General features: G+C 42.3%; 1 protein-coding gene across 4 annotated transcripts in view; it reads right to left on the reverse strand.

Moving 5' to 3' along the window:
- Positions 1-18138, reverse strand: part of PTPRA (protein tyrosine phosphatase receptor type A) — a 185206-nt gene that overhangs the window by 81928 nt on the left and 85140 nt on the right. The window contains exon 1 of one of the 4 annotated variants that reach the window (XM_073792789.1): positions 13467-14069. The exons of the other annotated variants lie outside the window; for them this stretch is intronic. The gene's annotated coding sequence lies outside the window, so the exon portion shown is untranslated. Of the gene's footprint in view, positions 1-13466; positions 14070-18138 lie in introns of those variants that run through there. 4 annotated transcript variants of the gene reach the window in all.

Consider the following 18138-nt stretch of genomic DNA (forward strand, 5'->3'; position numbering starts at 1 on the left):
GACCAAGTTCTCTGATGACACTGTTGAACTGCCATACCAGCCCTGCTTACTTTCAGATTTCATATATACAAGAAAGAAATAAACCTATTTTCTGATATATGCAACCAACCCCAATCCTGATACAGATAGTTATAAAGAATAAGAAGACCAACTCCTAACATTATGACTTGCTATGGATAAGGAATGGAAACGATGAGGGTGCTCTAAAATGCATTTTCCTTGGTGCTCTTGCTAGGAAGCACAATGTGGCATACATTTGCTAAAGAAAAAATGTTACAAGGAATTAATATTATGACGTTCCCACTAGCAAAGGAGAGCTCAGCCAATCTGCACATTCTCCAGAGTAGAGACTCTGGCTGTGATAGCTTCCATTAAGAGTCCATCTATACAAAGCTAAGCATTCAATATTCAATACATTGATAAAATATTCAATTGATAAAATATGATCAAGTATCAGGTACAATTTATCTCAATATTCAATACATTGATAAAATATGATCAAGTATCAGGTATAATTTATCTCAATATTTGGCCTTTTATCTCAGTTAAATCTCAGAGCAACTCTACATGAGAGAGATTCTTCATATTCCCATTTTGAAGATAAAGAAATTGAGAGATGGTCACATAGCTGGGAGTTGTAGAAGTAGAATTCAAATCCAGGTCTACCGGACTTTTCTTCACATATCACTGACCCTTCAAAAGCTTAAAGACTGTTGAAAGATGTCTCCCAGGTGTGGAAGAAACAAAGTGGCAGCCAGGAGTGTTATGCTCTGCCTGAGCCTTCTTCTAGAGCTTTTCAGATTCTCTGATTTGAGAAAAAGGCACCTAGATGGAGAGTTCAGTTCCTTCAGCTAACTGTTCACTCATTAACATTATATTATTTATTATTAAGATCAAAAACTATTTTTACAACTATAATCCTTGGTTGCCTGCTATGTGCTAGGCATTTGTATGAGGCATTCTATATACTTTAACCTAATTAATCCCCACAACCACCTTTTGAGTTAGGTACTGTTTTTCCATTCTACAAATGAATAAAGATCACAGAGGTTAAGGAATTTGTCCAAGCCACATACCTAGTAAGTGCCTACTAGGATTCAAACTCAGGGCTTTTAAAACTCCAAAGTTCCCGCCTGCCAATGCAGGGGACACGGGTTCGTGTCCTGGCCCAGGAAGATCCCACATGCTGTGGAGCAACTAAGCTCGTGCGCCACAACTAATGAGCCTGCGTTCTAGAGCCTTCAAGCCACAACTACTGAAGCCCGCATGCCTAGAGCCTGTGCTCCACAACAAGAGAAGCCACTGCAATGAGAAGCCTCCACACCGCAACGAAGAATAGCCTCTGCTCACCGCAACTCGAGAAAGCCCGCACGCAGCAACGAAGACCCAAGCAGCCAAAAAAACAAATAAATAAATAAATTTTAAAAAAACAAAAAAACAAAAAACCTCCAACCAGATAATGGGAATACACAGACAGATTAGATATGGACTAAGTATAGACTGCCATCAAGTAGTTCACTAACCAGCAGTGAGGCACAAATAAGCTATTTATTTCAAACCCTGAATTATCACCTGGCAAAATGTTAGTCAATTAACACTAAGGCGAGGTAGTAAAACTGCACACCACAGAAGGATTTTCAGGGGAGGTAATGCTTGAGATGAACTTGGAAGGAAAAAGAGCAGTTAGCCAGGAGAAGGGTCAGAAACAAGAAAAAGTCTTTAAAGCAAAGAGGACTTTGAAGCTTGAAAAGATCTATCTGGTTCCAGGAATGGCAAAGAGCTAGGTAAGGGCATCAAGCAGGACCTCGATAAACATTTGCTAAATGAATGTAAAAATGGCAGACATGAAAGACTGGGGACTGTGAGGATATGTGGAGGAAATGCAGGAGATGAGGCTAGAAGAAGCAGCGAACAGATCACAAAGGGGCTTGTTAGGCCACAATAAAAAGTTTTGACTTTCCACTGAACACACTGAGGAACCACCAGAGGCTTTAACACAGGGAGGTTGACCATAACAATATGGATTTTCAAACAATGACTAATAGTAGGGTAGAGGATCAACTGGTGTGGTTTGAGGTTAGAAGGGCTGCTGACTGAAGCTTTCTGAAATAATCTAGCCAATGAACCAGGAGGACCTCAGAGCAGGGCTGATAAGTGTATAGGGACAGAACTGAAAACTTAACAATGAGATGCCAGAGGTAAGGAAGGCCCAGGTCCCTGACTTAGATGAATCTCAATGCTATATGCAGAAGAATGATTGCTTTGAGACATACCATAGGGAAGGTGATGAGCTTAGTTCTGAACATTGAGAACAGTACAGTACTACAGTACATGTTGTACCTACAGGGGATGGAATGGGGGTGAAGGGTTGGAGAAGGGGCAGAATGGCAGACAGGCAATGACAGAGCAACTGCCACGGAAGTCAGGCAGTAAGCCAAAGAAAAGAAGACAGCTGTAGAGATTGACAAAAGCAGCAATGAGCAAGCCAGGCAGGAGACATCTGACAAACACAGGAGGCAGGAGTAGGTGGGTGCTGATGAGTAAAAAACTGACACATGCCTGGGACTTCCCTGATGGTCCAGTAGCTAAGACTCCACGTTCCCAATGCAGGGGCCTGGGTTCGATCCCTGGTCAGGGAACTAGATCCCACATGCCGCAACTAAGAGTTTGCACGCAGCAACTCAAAAGATCCCACATGCTGCAACTAAGACCTGGCACAGCCAAATAAATAAATAAATAATCAAACAAGCTAACAACAAAATATAATTCTCAACTTAAAAAAAAAAAATTGACACATGCCACTAAGGGAGGGTGGAGTAGGAATGGCACACACACGCTGAATACTTGCTAGTGAGAAAAAAGAACCTGAAAAACTGCTGAAGGGCTCCTGAAGAAGTCCTGGAACACCAGAAATCAACTTTCATTATATGTCTTCAATGGAGAAAGACAACGTGATACAGGTCCCAAATAAAGGGGAGAGGAACCCCTAAAATTAATAGGAGTCTGAAGCTCTCAAGAGCAGCTCATTTCCAAAGATAAGCTTATGTAGAGAACGAAAAAGGCCCACTAAGGCTCAGAAATAGATTGTTAAATTCTATTGTCTTTGAGTTACACCTAAGGCAAGATTCAATTTGGGGCCTGGAGACAGATGAGCCTGGAGACAATGAAATCAGCTTACTTCAATAAACAAAACAGTTTATACTAAACTTATACTGCAGATTAATTAAGACAAAGAGCAATATGGAAAAGTATTTGTTCTGCTTAAAGCACATACTGGAATAAACTACTGGAGATATAAAACCAAAATATAGTACAGGTTATGTGCATAAAATAAAATTGAAAAACAAGCCAGAGACGGAGCCTGGCCAAGATGGTAGAGTAGGATGACCCTGAGCTCACCTCCTCTCGCAGGCACACCAAAATCAGAATTATCTGCAGAGCAACTATTGATGAGAAAGACTGGAATCTAGCAGAAAAGATCTACAAAGATATAAAGAAGGAAACCACAACCAGATGGGCAGGAGGGATGGAGTCTCGATATAGTCAAGACCCATAGCCCCAGGAGGGCAAAACGCAACAGGAGGATAATTTTTATTGCAGAGGTTCTCCCCAAGCAGCAACAGGTTTGAGCTCCACATTGGGGTCCTGCACCAGGAAGACAAACCCCCAGAATACTTGGCTTTGAAGGCCAAGGGGGCTTACCTGTGGGAGTCCCAGAGAGCTGTGGGAAATAGCCTCTTAAAGGGCACATACAAAATCTCACATGCTTCGGGATCCAGCGCAGAAGCAGTAATTTGAAAGGAGGCTGGGTCAGACCCACCTGCTAATCTTGGAGAGTCTCCCAGAGAGGCAGGAGGCAACTGGAGCTCACTCTGGGGACATAAACACTGGTGGCAGCCATTTTGGGGAGCTTGTTCTACCACGTGCACATTGGTGCTAGCAAGCAGCATTTTGGAATCCTCCCTCTAGCTTATTAGCACTGGGACATTGCTCCGCCCACCAGTCGGTCAGCACCAGTACTGGGTCGCCTCAGGCCAAGCAACTAGCCAGGCAGGGACACAGCCCCACTCACCAGCAGGTAGGCTACCTTAATACCTCCTGAGCCCACAGCCAACTTGGGACATGGCCCTGTCCACCACAGGGCCTAGGACCTGGCCCTATACAACAGTGGGCAGGCACTAGCCCTGGAACCTCCGGGGACCTGCAGCCAGAGACCCTAGGGCCCAGCTCCACCCTCCAGTGGGCAGGCATACCAGTGAGCCAACACACCAACTCCAGGACCCCCAGGGCCCTGCAGCCAGAGACCCTGGGCCCTGGTTCTGCCCACCTATGAGTTGGCACTAGCCCAGGGGCCAGACTCAGACAACAGTGGGCAGGCACTAGCCACAGGACCCTCTGGGCCCCAGCTCCACCCACCAGCAAGCCAACGCCGACTCCAAGACACCTTGGGCCCCTCAGCAAGTCAGCCTGGTATCTGGTCCCATGCACTAGTGGGCGGGTACAAGCTTCGGGACACCCTAGAGAGAACAGCCAACTGTGTTGGGAACTGGCTCCACTCACCAGAGGGCCAACATCAGCTCCAGGACTACCAGGGCTCTACAGCAGAAATCACAGGACCCAGCTATGCCCATCAGTGAGCCAGCACTAGCCCCAGAACCTCTAAGACCTTGACTCCATTCACCAGAGGTTCAATACCAGCTCTGGGACCACTTAGCCCTGCAGCCAGAGACCCGGGGACCTGGCTTCACTCACTGATGGGCAGGTACCAGTCCTGGGATCCCTTGTACCCCAATCCCACCCACCAGCTGGTGGATACCAACCCCAGGGCCACTGCAGCCCTGCAGTCTGCCCTGTCAGGACCCAGATAACAAGCCAGCAGGCTGGCACCAGCCCTGGGACCCCCTCACCCAGGACCCAGTTCTGCCCACTAGCAGGTCAACACCAGCTCTGGGACACCCTGGGCCCCTCAGCCAGCAGCCCCACCCAAAAGCAGGTTGAACCAGCTTTGGGGCCTTGGGGCCCTGCACCCAGAGACCCCAGGACCCAGCTCCTCCTAGCAGCAAGCTGGCACTAGCCCCAGGACCCCCTGGGTCCTGGCCCCGCCCACTAGCTGGTCAACACCAGCCATGGCCCCACATACCAACAGGCCAACACCATCTCTGAGATGCCTTGGACTCCTCAGCCAGGTGCCCCAGGGTCCAGCCCCACTCACCAGTGGAGTAGCACCAGCTTTGTAACATCCTGGAACCTGCAGCCAGCCATGTCAGGAATTGGGACCACTCACCAGCAGGCTACACTACATCCAGGAACCCTGGCCCTGCAACCTGCCTCCCCCCAATCCGGCTCTGCCCACCAGTGATCCAGCACTAGCCCTGGGACTCCCTCGGGGTTCCACAGCCAGCTGCCTCATGACCTGGCCCAGCCAACCAGTGGCCAGCAGCCTCCACGCAAGGTAGGGCCTGGCAACCAAATGGACCAGGGGCCAGCCACACCTACCAGACCACCACAACAGAAGGACCCATGCAATTCATATAGCGGGTACCCCTAGAGCATACAGGTCTGGTGGCTAGAGGGGAGTGCACTGCTGGGATGCATAGGACGTGTCCTACAAAAGGCCATTTCTCCAAGGTCAGGAAATGTAACCTACCAGATACACAGAAATAAAAACAGCAAATTAGGTATAATGAGGTGACAAACGAACATGTTCCAAATGAATGAACAAGATAAAACCCGAGAAGAAGAACTAAGTAAAGTGGAGACAGGCAGTCTATCCGATAAAGAGTTCAAGGTAATGATTGTAAAAATGACCAAAGAACTTGAGAGAAGAATGGATGAACAGAGTGAGAACTTAGCAGTTTTAAACAAAGAGTTGGAAAATATAAAGAAGAACCAGAGATGAAGAATACAATAAATGAAATGAAAAATGCACTAGAAAGAATCATCAGTATATTAAATGATAAAGAAGAACAGATCAGCAAGCTGGAAGACAAAGTAGTAGAAATCACTGAAGCTGAACAACAACAACAAAAAGAAATGAGGACAGTTTAAGAGACTGCGAGAACAACATCAAGAGTACTAACATTCGGGACTTTCCTGGTGGTCCAGTGGCTAAAACTCCACCCTCCCAATGAAGGGAGCCTGGGTTCGATCCCTGGTCAGGGAATTAGATCCCACATGCCGCAACTAAAAAGACCCTGCATGCTGCAACAAAGATCCTGTATGCTGCAACGAAGAGCCAGTGTGCTGCAACTAAGACCCAGAGCAGCCAAAACATTAGCATTACAGGGGTCCCAGAAGAAGAGAGAAAGTGGCAGAGAACATATATGGAGATGTAACAGCTGAAAACTTCCTTAACCTGGGAGAGGAAACAGACATCCAGGTCTAGGAAGCACAGAGAATCCCAACCAGGATCAATCCAAAGAGGACCACACCAAGATACACTGTAATTAAAATGGCAAAAAAAAAAAAAAAAAAAAAAAAAAGATAAAGAGACAATATTAAAAGCAGCAAGGCAAAAGCAACAAGCTATGTACTAGGGGACTTCCATAAGGCTATCAGCTGACTTTTCAGAAGAAACTCTGTAGGCCAGAAGAGAGTAGCATGATATATTTAAAGTGATGAAAGGGGAAACCTACAATCAAGAATACTCTACCTGGCAAGGCTTTCATTCAGATTTGATGGAGAGATCAAAAGTTTTACAGACAAGCAAAAGCTAAGAATTCAGCACCATCAAACTGCTTTACAAGAAATGTTAAAGGGGGGATTCCTTGGTGGTCCAGTGGTTAAGAATCGGCCTTCCAATGCAGAGGACACAGGTTCGATCCCTGGTCGGGGAACTAGGATCCCACATGCATGCTGCACGGGGCAACTAAGCCCACGTACCACAACTAGAGAGCCCGCATGCTGCAACTACTGAGACCATGCACTCTAGAACCCGTGCGCCACAACAAAGAGCCTGCATGCTACAACGAAAGATCCCATGTACTGCAACCAAGACCTGACGCAGCCAATCAATCAATAAAAAAGAAATATTAACATTAAATGTTTTTTTAGACTTCTCTTAAAAAAAAAGGCTACAACTAGAAACATAAAAACGACAAAAGGAAAAGGCTCATCAATAAAGGCAAATAAACAGTAAAGTATTAAATAAACCACATATAAAAGCTAGTAGGAAAGTTAAAAGACAAAAGTAATAAAATCATCTACATCTACAGTAAGTAGGTAAAGGATACCCAAAACAAAGAGATGAAAAACATGATGTCAGAAACAGTAATCATGGGAGGAGGGAGTTAAAAAATAATGCAGGGTTGTTAAAATGCATTTGAAATTAAGAGATCAGCAACTTAAAATCTATAATAGATACACATACAAAAAAGAGAAAGGATTCCAAACACAGCATTAAAGATAGTCATCAAATCACAAGAGAACAAAAAGAGCAAAAAAGAACTACAAAAAAAACCCCACCCAAATCAATTAACAAAATGGCAGTAAGTACATTCCTATCGATAATTACTTTAAATGTAAATGGACTAAATACTCCAATCAAAAGACCAAGTAGCTGAATGGATACAAAAATAAGACCCATATATATGCTGCCTATGAGAGACTCACTTCAGATCTAAAGACACACACATAGACTGAAAGTAATGGGATGCAAAAAGGTATTTTATGCAAATGGAAATCAAAAGAAAGCTGAGGTACAAACACTTATATCAGACAACTTAGACTTTAAAACTAAGACTAACACAAAACAAAGAAGGACAGTATGGAGGTTCCTCAAAAAACTAAAAATATAACTACCATATGATACAATTCCACTCTTGGGTATATACCCGAAGAAAACAAAAACACTACTTTGAAAAGATACATGCACCCCAATGTTCACAGGAGCATTATTCACAATAGTCAAGATATGGAAGCAACCTAAGTGTCCATCAACAGATGAATGGATAAACAGGATGTGGTGTGTACAAACACATACACACACACACACAGGAATACTACTAAGCCATAAAAAAGAATGAAAAATTGTCATTTCCACAATATGGATGAACCTGGAGGGTATTATGCTTAGTAAAATAAGTCAGACAGAGAAAGACAAATACTGTATGTTATCACTTATATGTGGAATGTAAAAAATAAACACGGACTTCCCTGGCAGTCCAGTGATTGGGACTCTGTGCTTCCATTGCAGGGGGCATGGGATCCCTGGTTGAGGAACTAAGATCCTGCATGCTGCACAGGAAGAGAGGAAGGGAGGGAGAGAGGAAGGGAGGGAGTAAGGAAAGAAGGAAATAGAATAGAATAGAATAGAATAGAATAAATAAAATAAAATAAAAATAAAAACTAAACAAGCAAATGAATATAACAAAACAGAAACAGACTTACAGACATAGAGAACAACTAGTGGCTACCAGTGTGGAGAAGGAAGGGGGGAGGGGCAAGATAGGGGTAGGAGATTAAGAAGTACAAACTACTATGTATAAAATAAGTAAGCTACAAGGATATATTATACCGTAAAGGGAATTACAGTGAGTATTTTTATAATATCTTTTTTTGTTTGTTTGTGGTACGCGGGCCTCTCACCGTTGCGGCCTCTCCCGCTGCGGGGCACAGGCTCGGACGCGCAGGCTCAGCGGCCATGGCTCACGGGCCCAGCCGCTCCGCGGCATGTGGGATCTTCCCGGACCGGGGCACGAACCCGCGTCCCCTGCATCAGCAGGCGGACTCTCAACCACTGCGCCACCAGGGAAGCCCCTTTTTATAATATCTTTAAGTGAAGTGTAATCTATACAAATTTGAGTCACTATGCTATATACCTGAAACTAATATAATGCTGTAAGTCAACTGTATCTCAATTAAAAAACAAAAACAAAAACCAGGGACAATTTTGAAAAGAATAAAATGTGAGGAATCCATTTACCCAGTGTTAAGGCTATAATGTACAGATCTATGAAATAAAATTAAGAGCCAGAAAAAGACCCACACAAATATGCCCAAATAATTTTTGACAAAGGTACAAAGGCAATTCAATGGAGGAAAGACAGCCTTTTCAACAAATTGTGCTGGGACAACTGGATATCCACATGCCAAAGAATAAGGTTGGACCCCCAACTTACATCATATACAAAAATTAACTCAAAATAGATCAAAGACCTAAACATCAAAGCTAACACTGTAAAACTCTTAGAATATAAGGGAAAAGCTTCATGACATTGGATCTGGCAATGACTTTTTAAAATATAACACCAAAAACACAGGCAACAAAATAAAAAAATAGCTAAATTATCAAAATTAAAAACTTCTGTGCATCAAAGGACACTATCAACAGAATGAAAAGAACACTCAGGGATGAGAGAAAATATGTGCAAACCACCTATCTGATAAGGGACTGAAAACTAGAATACATAAAGAACTCCTACAACTCAACAACCAAAAAGACAACCTGGTTAAAAAAAATGGGCAAAGGACTTGAATAGACATTTCTCCAAAGATACACAAGTTGCCAATAAGCCCATGAAAAATGCTCAACATCACTAATCATTAGGGAAGTCAAATCAAAACCATATGGAGATACCATTTCACATCTACTAGGATAGCTATAATTATTTAAAAAAAAAAAAAAAAGAAAAGAGAGAAAGAAAAGAAAAATGAAAGAAAAGAACAAGTTTTGGCAAGGATGTAGAGAAACTGGAACACTTGTACATTGCTAATGGGAATGTAAAATGGTGTACTCACTGTGGAAACCATCAAATTTTTTGATTCCTCAAAAAATTATACAGAATTATCATAGGATACAAGATCACTACTTCTTGGGTATATACTCAAAGGAACTGAAAGCAGGAATTCAAACACATACTTGTATACCAATGTTCATAGCAGCATTATTCACAACAGCCAAAAGGTGACCCAAGTGTCCATCGAAAAATAAATGGATCAACAAAATGTATATTCATACAATGGAGCCTTACACAGGAAACTGACACATACCACCACATGGATAATCCTTGAAGACATCATACAAGTGAAATAAGCCAATCACAAAAGGACAACTATTGTATGATTTCATTCATATGAAGTATGTAGAGGAGTCATATTCATAAAGACAGAAAGTAGAAAGGTGGTCGCAGGGGCTGAAGAAGGGGGAAATGGGAAGTTATTATTTAATGGGTACAGAGTTTCAGTTGGGGAAGATGAAAAAGTTTTGGAGATGGACAGTGGTAATGGCTACCCAACAATGTGAATAAAATTAAAGCCACAAGAACATACACTAAAAAATGGTTAAAACAGTACATTTTATCATATATTTATATATACATCTCTCCAAAACTTTTTAAAAAGGCAAGCCACGAACTGGGAGAAAATCTTAGAAAGCATTTATCTGATAAAGAATTGGTATCCACAAAAACTCTCAACCTTCAACAATAAGAAGCATCCCAATAAAATAATGGGCAAAAGATTTGAACAAATTTTCACCAAAGAAGATATATGTAAAGGGAAACCAGAACATGGAAAAGGCTACAAATCATCAGTCATCAGGGAAATGCAAAGTGAAATGCAAGATACCCCTATCTGCTCACTGAAGTGGCTAAGATTAAAAGATCAATAATACCAAGTGTTATCAAGGATATATAAAAAAATCAGAACCCTCACACTGCTGGTCGTAATGTAAAATGGTATAACCACTTTGGGAAATCATTTGGCAGTTTCTTTAAAAAGCTAAACATATACTATGATCCAGCCATTCTACTCTTGGGTATTCATCCAAGAGAAAAGGAAAGGTATGTCCATATAAAAATTTGTTTATTATTGCTCACAGAAGCTTTATTTGTAATAGCCAAAATCTGGAAATAACCCATGTGCCCATTAATAAATGAATGCATAAGCAAATTTTGGTATAGACATATAATGAAATACTACTCAGCAATAAGAATGAATTAACTGTTGATACACAGAAGATGGATGAATCTCAAAATAATTATGCTGGGGCTTCCCTGGTGGCGCAGTGGTTGAGAGTCCGTCTGCCGATGCAGGGGACACGGGTTCGTGCCCCGGTCCGGGAGGATCCCATGTGCCGCAAAGCGGCTGGGCCCGTGAGCCATGGCTGCTGAGCCTGCGCGTCTGGAGCCTGTGCTCCGAGACAGGAGAGGCCACAACAGTGAGAGGCCCGCATACCGCAAAAAAAAAAAAAAAAAAAATTATGCTGAGTAAAAGGAGCAAGACAAGAGTACATACTTGTTTTAAAATGTAGGTTTTATTATTATTCAGGCATGGTGAGACCAACAAATCAGATGACTGTTCCTGAAAAGATAGTTTGTTAGTTTGTTACTCACAGTTCCCAAAAGGAGGTGGCACAAGAGGAGAGGGAGTGAGGGGAAAACTTGAGTAAGAGCCATTATTGTGGCTTCTTCAGGAAGGAATGGGCAATGGACAAGGTAAAGTTTTAAAATTAGCTCTGGGGGGCTTCCCTGGTGGCGCAGCGGTGGAGAGTCCGCCTGCCGATGCAGGGGACACGGGTTCGTGCCCCGGTCTGGGAAGATCCCACATGCCGCGGAGCAGCTGGGCCCATGGGCCATGGCCGCTGAGCCTGCGCGTCCGGCCCCGTGCTCCGCAATGGGAGAGGCCACAACAGTGAGAGGCCCGCGAAAAGCAAAAAAAAAAAAAAAAAAATAGCTCTGGGGCTTAAAGGTTGTCCTTAGTCACCTGGTACATGGCCCTAGGGTGAATTGAGCACGTCAACAGTGACCCAGAGTATGACAGCCCAATAAAGGAGGTATTTAGGGTGTGGGCTCTGGATTGGTTGGTTTGCATACGAAAGGCACTCTAGCAGGTGAGTTGTTTACTATCTACAGAAACCGGCTAACCCAGGAGGTGAAGTCTCTCCAAGGTCAGCAAGGTTCTAGATGTCAAAGCATCATAAACACATGATTAATACAATAACACATGACTTCACTTAGATAAAAACTTAGAGGACTTCCCTGGTGGTTCAGTGGTTAAGAATCCGCCTGCCAATGCAGGGGACACGGGTTCAAGCCCTGGTCCAGGAAGATCCCACATGACACAGAGCACCTAAACCCGTGTGCCACAACTACGGAGCCTGCGCTCTAGAGCCTGCGAGCCACAACTACTGAAGCCCATCTGCCACAACTACTGAAGTCCGCGCACCTAGAGCCTGTGCTCTGCAACAAGAGAAGCCACAGCAATGAGAAGCCTATGCACTGCAACGAAGAGTAGCCCCTCCTCACCACAACTAGAGAAAGCCCACGTGCAGCAATGAAGACCCAACGCAGCCCAAATAACTAACTAAATAAATGAATTTATTTTTTAAAAAAACCTAGAAAATACAAACACCTATAGTGACAGAAAATAGGTCACTGATTGCTTGGGGATGGAGGAGTAGGCAGGGGCAAGAAGGAGGGATTACAAAGGGACATAAGAAAACTTTGAGGGGTGATGGATATGTTCACACTCTCTTGACTGTGGTGAGTTTCACCGCTGTATAGATATGTCAAAACCTACTAAATCTTAAACTTTAAATGTGTACAGTTTACTGTATGTCAATTATAAAGTTGTTTAAAAATTACAGAAATAATAGACAAAATAAAAGTACATAAAATATACAATAAAGACAAATACCGTATGCTAACACATATATATGGAATCTAAGAAAAAAAAATGTCATGAAGAACCTAGGGGTAAGACAGGAATAAAGACACAGACCTACTAGAGAATGGACTTGAGGATATAGGGAAGGGGAAGGGGAAGCTGTGACAAAGTGAGAGAGTGGCATGGACATATATACACTACCAAACGTAAAATAGATAGCTAGTGGGAAGCAGCCGCATGGCACAGGGAGATCAGTTCAGTGCTTTGTGACCACCTAGAGGGGTGGGATAGGAAGGGTGGGAGGGAGAGAGACGCAAGAGGGAAGAGATGGGGAACATACGTATATGTATAACTGACTCATTTTGTTATAAAGCAGAAACTAACCAAAAAAACAATATATATATATACAATAAAAATGAAATAAAGTGAAAGGATGGTTCTTTGATAAACAAAAAAATAAAGAGAAGGAACAAAATATTATGAGTAAAAAGTGGAAATAACTACAACTACAGCATATGAAAATCAATACTGTTTTCAATAACTATAGGCAAATAATTTTGAAAACTTCAAGGTGAACCCGCAGTTTAAAATTTTCCCACAAAGAAAACACTCGGCCCAGATGATAAGTGAGAAGAAAGAGGAACTAATTCCCAACTCATTCTAAGAGGTGAGTAAAACCTGACAAAAACATTAGAAGAAAGGAAATTATAAGACCACTTCCACTCAGTAATATAGATTCAAAAATCCTAAACAAAATATTAACAAACTGAATTCAGTACACGAAAAAGATAACCCACGATCAAACTGAGTTTATCCAAGGTGTACAAGGATTTTAAAAAATTATTTATTTATTTATTTACTTTTGGCTGTGTTGGGTCTTCGTTGTTGCGCTCAGGCTTTCTCTAGTTGCGGCAAGCAGGGGCTACTCGTCATTGTGGTGCGCAGGCTTCTTATTGTTGTGGCTTCTCTTGTTGTGGAGCATGGGCTCCAGGTGTGCAGGCTTCAGTAGTTGTGGCACACAGGTTTAGTTGCTCCATGGTATGTGGGATCTTCCCGGACCACGGCTCGAACCCATGTCCCCTGCATTGGCAGGCGGATTCTTAACCACTGCACCACCAGGGAAGTGCAAGGATGTTGTTTTCTTCTCTTTTCTTTTTTTGAAATTTATTTATTTCTGGCCGCGTTGCGTCTTTGTTGCTGTGCGCGGGTTTTCTCTAGTTGCGGCAAGCGGGGGCCACTCTTCGTTGAGGTGCACGGGCTTCTCACTGTGGTGTCTTCTCTTGCTGTGCGGAGCATGGGCTCTTGGCGTGCAGGCTTCAGTAGTTGTGGTGTGTGGGCTCAGTAGTTGTGGCTCCTGGGCTCTAGAGTGCAGGCTCAGTAGTTGTGGTGCACAGGCTTAGTTGCTTGGCAGCATGTGGGATCTTCCTGGACCAGGGCTTGAACCCGTGTCCCCTGAACTGGCAGCTGGATTCTTAACTATTGCGCCACCAGGGAAGCCCCAAGGATGTTTTAATATAAGATCTATAAATATAATTCACCCATATTAAAGAAGAAAGATCATATAATCATTTCAATAAATGTAGAAAAAGCACTGAATTAAAACACATGAACTCACGATTAAAAAAAAAAACTCTCTTAATTAGGAATTGAATAAAATTTCCTAACCTGATAAAACAGCTATTTTAAAACAACAACAAAACTGTGCAATTATCATCTTCAATAGGGAATCATTGAAAGCATTCTCTTTAAAAAGGAAGAATAAGACATGGTTATGCACTATTACTTCTATTCAGTAATGTATGAAAGGTCCCAGCCTTTGCAGTAAGAAAAAATCAGAACCATAAAATCAAAATCATAAAAATTAATCATTAAAGTTACATATTTGCAGGAAATATTATCATTTACACAGAAAATCCACAAGAACATATAGGCAAATTACCAGGGGGTTACCAAGGTGACTAGATATAGGTTTTTTTTTTTTTTGCAGTACACGGCCCTCTCACTGTTGTGGCCTCTCCAGTTGCGGAGCATAGGCTCCGGATGCACAGGGTCAGCAGCCACGGCTCATGGGCCTAGCCGCTCCGTGGCATGTGGGATCTTCCCGGACCGGGGCACGAACCCGTGTCCCCTGCATCGGCAGGCGGACTCTCAACCACTGCGCCACCAGGGAAGCCCGAGATATAGGTTTTTATACCCTGCAAAAATAGCCACTGATTTGCACTCAAGAGAGGGTTGGTTTGTTAGGTGAAGAGAATGAATCATGTGTAAATGCTGGTAAGAAGGAATCAGAAGGGAAGGAAAGGAAGGTATATAAGAAAGATAGGAAGAGATAAGAGAACTAGTAGAAAAGTGAGGGAGCTTTCATCTTCAAGATTTCCTGTGAAGTACAAAGCAAAATTAAAAGCTAAAAAGGAGCAGGAGATAGTGGGATAAAGCTTTAAGAAGTGATCCGACTGATAGTGCTGCTACAGAAAATGGCAGTGTGTTGACACTGGACAGCCCTGAGGGCTCAAGTGAGATGAAATCCATTTTTCAAGAACTCTTTTTTGGAAAAATGCTCTAAGTAATAATGGTTTGGAGAACATACAGAATTAAGGTTTTGCTGGATGAATGTAATAGAAATATAACCAACAGAGTTGAGTACTAGCAAGAGAACAGCTGAATTGCAGAACCAATCTAACCTTGGTAGGAGAGGAAGGTAGATATTAAAGATGATTAGAGAAAATAAAGACTTTAAGTGACTACAAACTGAAAAGCTGTTGGAGAATATTTTATAGTGGGAAGAACAGAGTAAATAAACTGGAAGCCCCCCATGCTCCAAGAAACTAATTTCACCAGAATTGTTTGGAATTCATTGTAAATGATAGGCTGTAGTCCTTGAAAAATCAATAAATGTGGTTGTGGTTAACTTTATATACAGTTGACCCTTGAAAAATATGGGGGTTAGGAGCAACAACCCTCCATGCAGTTGAAAATCCGCATATAACTTATACTCAGCCTTCTGTATACATGGTTCCTTACCCTTGGAATTCAACCAACTGTGGATCATGTAGTACTGTAGTATTTACTACTGAAAAAAGTCAGCATATAAATGGACCCACGCAGTTCAAACCCATGTTGTTCAACAGTCAACTGCAGTTATAGTTTCCTTGAGATATACAGGGTGCCAATAAAATGCAAATCCTTTACTACCAGATAATGCCACAAGCAGCTTGCTTTATATCCCTTCAAAATTCCATGTTTACTTTCCTCCTCTACTCTCGCAGGTGAAACAAACAATTTCAGTGCTGACTGTCTTCTTTTAAAAAGTTAATTATGAGGGACTTCCCTGGTGGTACACTGGTTCAGACTCCAAGCTCCCAATACAGGGGACCTGGGTTCGATCCCTGGTCAGGTAACTAGATCCCACATGCATGCCACAACTAAGAGTTCGCATGCCACAACTAAGGAGCTGGTGAGCCGCAATTAAGGAGCCCGCCAGCCACAACTAAGAAGCACACGTGCCGCAACTAAGGAGTAGGCGAGCTGCAACTAAGGAGCCCGCCTGCCGCAACTAAGACCCGGCGCAACCAAATAAATAAATAAATATTTTTTAGAAAAGTTAATTATGAGTATGTAGATTGTTTGAAGCATTCATCAATCTCCTACCCAACTGATTAGACAAACTATCTATAGGCCAATTTTACATATAATAACTTTAATATAAATACTTATTAAGCTTTGACCTAATAATTTGGCAAAAATTAGGCTGCAAGTCACTATATGTATTAGATTCTAGCAGACACTAACTTTTGTAGCTATGACACTAATCAATATTGAATTCTCTTATCTAGAAGGAGGATTCTTCATATATTCAGTGTCTGCAAAGAGTTCCCGCTGAGCTAAACATAGTGCAGTGTGTACTCTATGAAAGAGTCAATGAGACAGGCATGGGGGGGGGTTAATTCTTTTATAATGCCTGCAGAGAGTCTGGCAGTGATGAAAGCATAGAAAATTCATGAAAGGCCCTTTTATAACCAGAGTGAATGTGGAGCACAAAAGCAAAGTCAGGTGACCTACTTAAAGCTTTGCTTTTACTGATGAGAATTCATTCTCATTCCAGTTTAGTCTCTTTCGAGAAAAAAAAAACCTTACATAATGGTTGGAAAATTAAGAAACAGGGAGTGTAACTCTACTAAGTTCCAATCTTTCCCTCTCAAATATCAGCTCAAGCCCTACGGTCTGTGGCCAGAGACAGAATACTTTATAAGGATCTGTGAGGTATGACCTTGTTTACCTCAGTGTAACAATGTGTTCTCTGACTGCTGGCTATGAAGAAATTTAAGTTCTATAATCCATCAATCAGTTCAGAAGTTTGGGCTAATAATATTATAAGAGGAAATAGTTTCTTAATCCCTCCCTGGAACTTATACAAAGCAAATGGATGGTAAACTGTCTGATAAGGTAAGGACAGCCAAAGTTGCTTCAAATCAGGGAAACACTCATTTGCTAACTTGTTCAGGCAATTGTCTTGTGCCAAGTGGGGCTGCACAGGAGAGAGAAGTTCCTGTTTCTCTCAAGTGTTCTCTCATCTACCATTCTCATGTTACCCGAAATATTTTAGGGTAGTCAATAAAATCCTTGTCATCCAGGAGGTAGATAAATATGACTATTCTTCATTTTGATTCATTTACTCTCTTTCCTTTAAGTAGTAGAGGAATAATAAGATAGAAAATTCTTATTCTTCTCTTCCATGATTAATTCCCCATTAAAAATATGATTTGATCTGTTCTCATTTTGCTAAATCAACAGGTGTATGATGCCTACTATACACGCCAAACAGTGCAAACACCTGTGAGGAATACAAGGAAACTTGACAGTCTCTCTCCTCATGTGCTCCTCTCATTACTTCCCATCCCACCTCCACATTTGTCCCCTCCTTCCCTCCCTCCCTCCATTTTGCTCTGAATGAAGAATTAGGTAACTAGTCTAAGATCACAGAACTAGATCTAGTACCTAGATTTGTCAATTCCCAATTCACTAATCTTTCTGAAGGAAAATGAAACAAAAATGGCGGTGGCAGCAGGGGAGACGGGTGTTGTCTCCAAGGCTCATTATTATGGTTCTAAATCAATCCCAACTCTCTCCCCCCACCTCTCCCCTTATCCACTTTTTTTGTTGCCATCCATCCTTTACATTGGCACTGCTGCTGTTTGAATGCTTCTGCTCCCAGTCTTCTCATATCAGCCAGATCTTGGCTTAAACAAAACCTACCCCATTTTAGTTATAATAGGATCATTTTCACTCCGTCCCCACCCCAAATATTCACTACCATAACAGCCTATTCATTGCTTTCCCAAAACTTAATTGTATATACATTTACCTGTCAATTGTAATCAATACTCTGTGCTCCATGTGAATCAAAGACTATGACTACTCTGCTCACAGGACCTACCCAGCACCTAGCAAAGTTCCCCACACATAACAGGTAGCCTAGGTAGTGGACTGAAGTCGACCTGCCCCTGCTTAAAAACAACTGAATCCCCAAAACTG

This window comes from Tursiops truncatus, chromosome 15, assembly GCF_011762595.2.
Source record: "Tursiops truncatus isolate mTurTru1 chromosome 15, mTurTru1.mat.Y, whole genome shotgun sequence".
Taxonomy (NCBI): Eukaryota; Metazoa; Chordata; class Mammalia; order Artiodactyla; family Delphinidae; genus Tursiops; species Tursiops truncatus.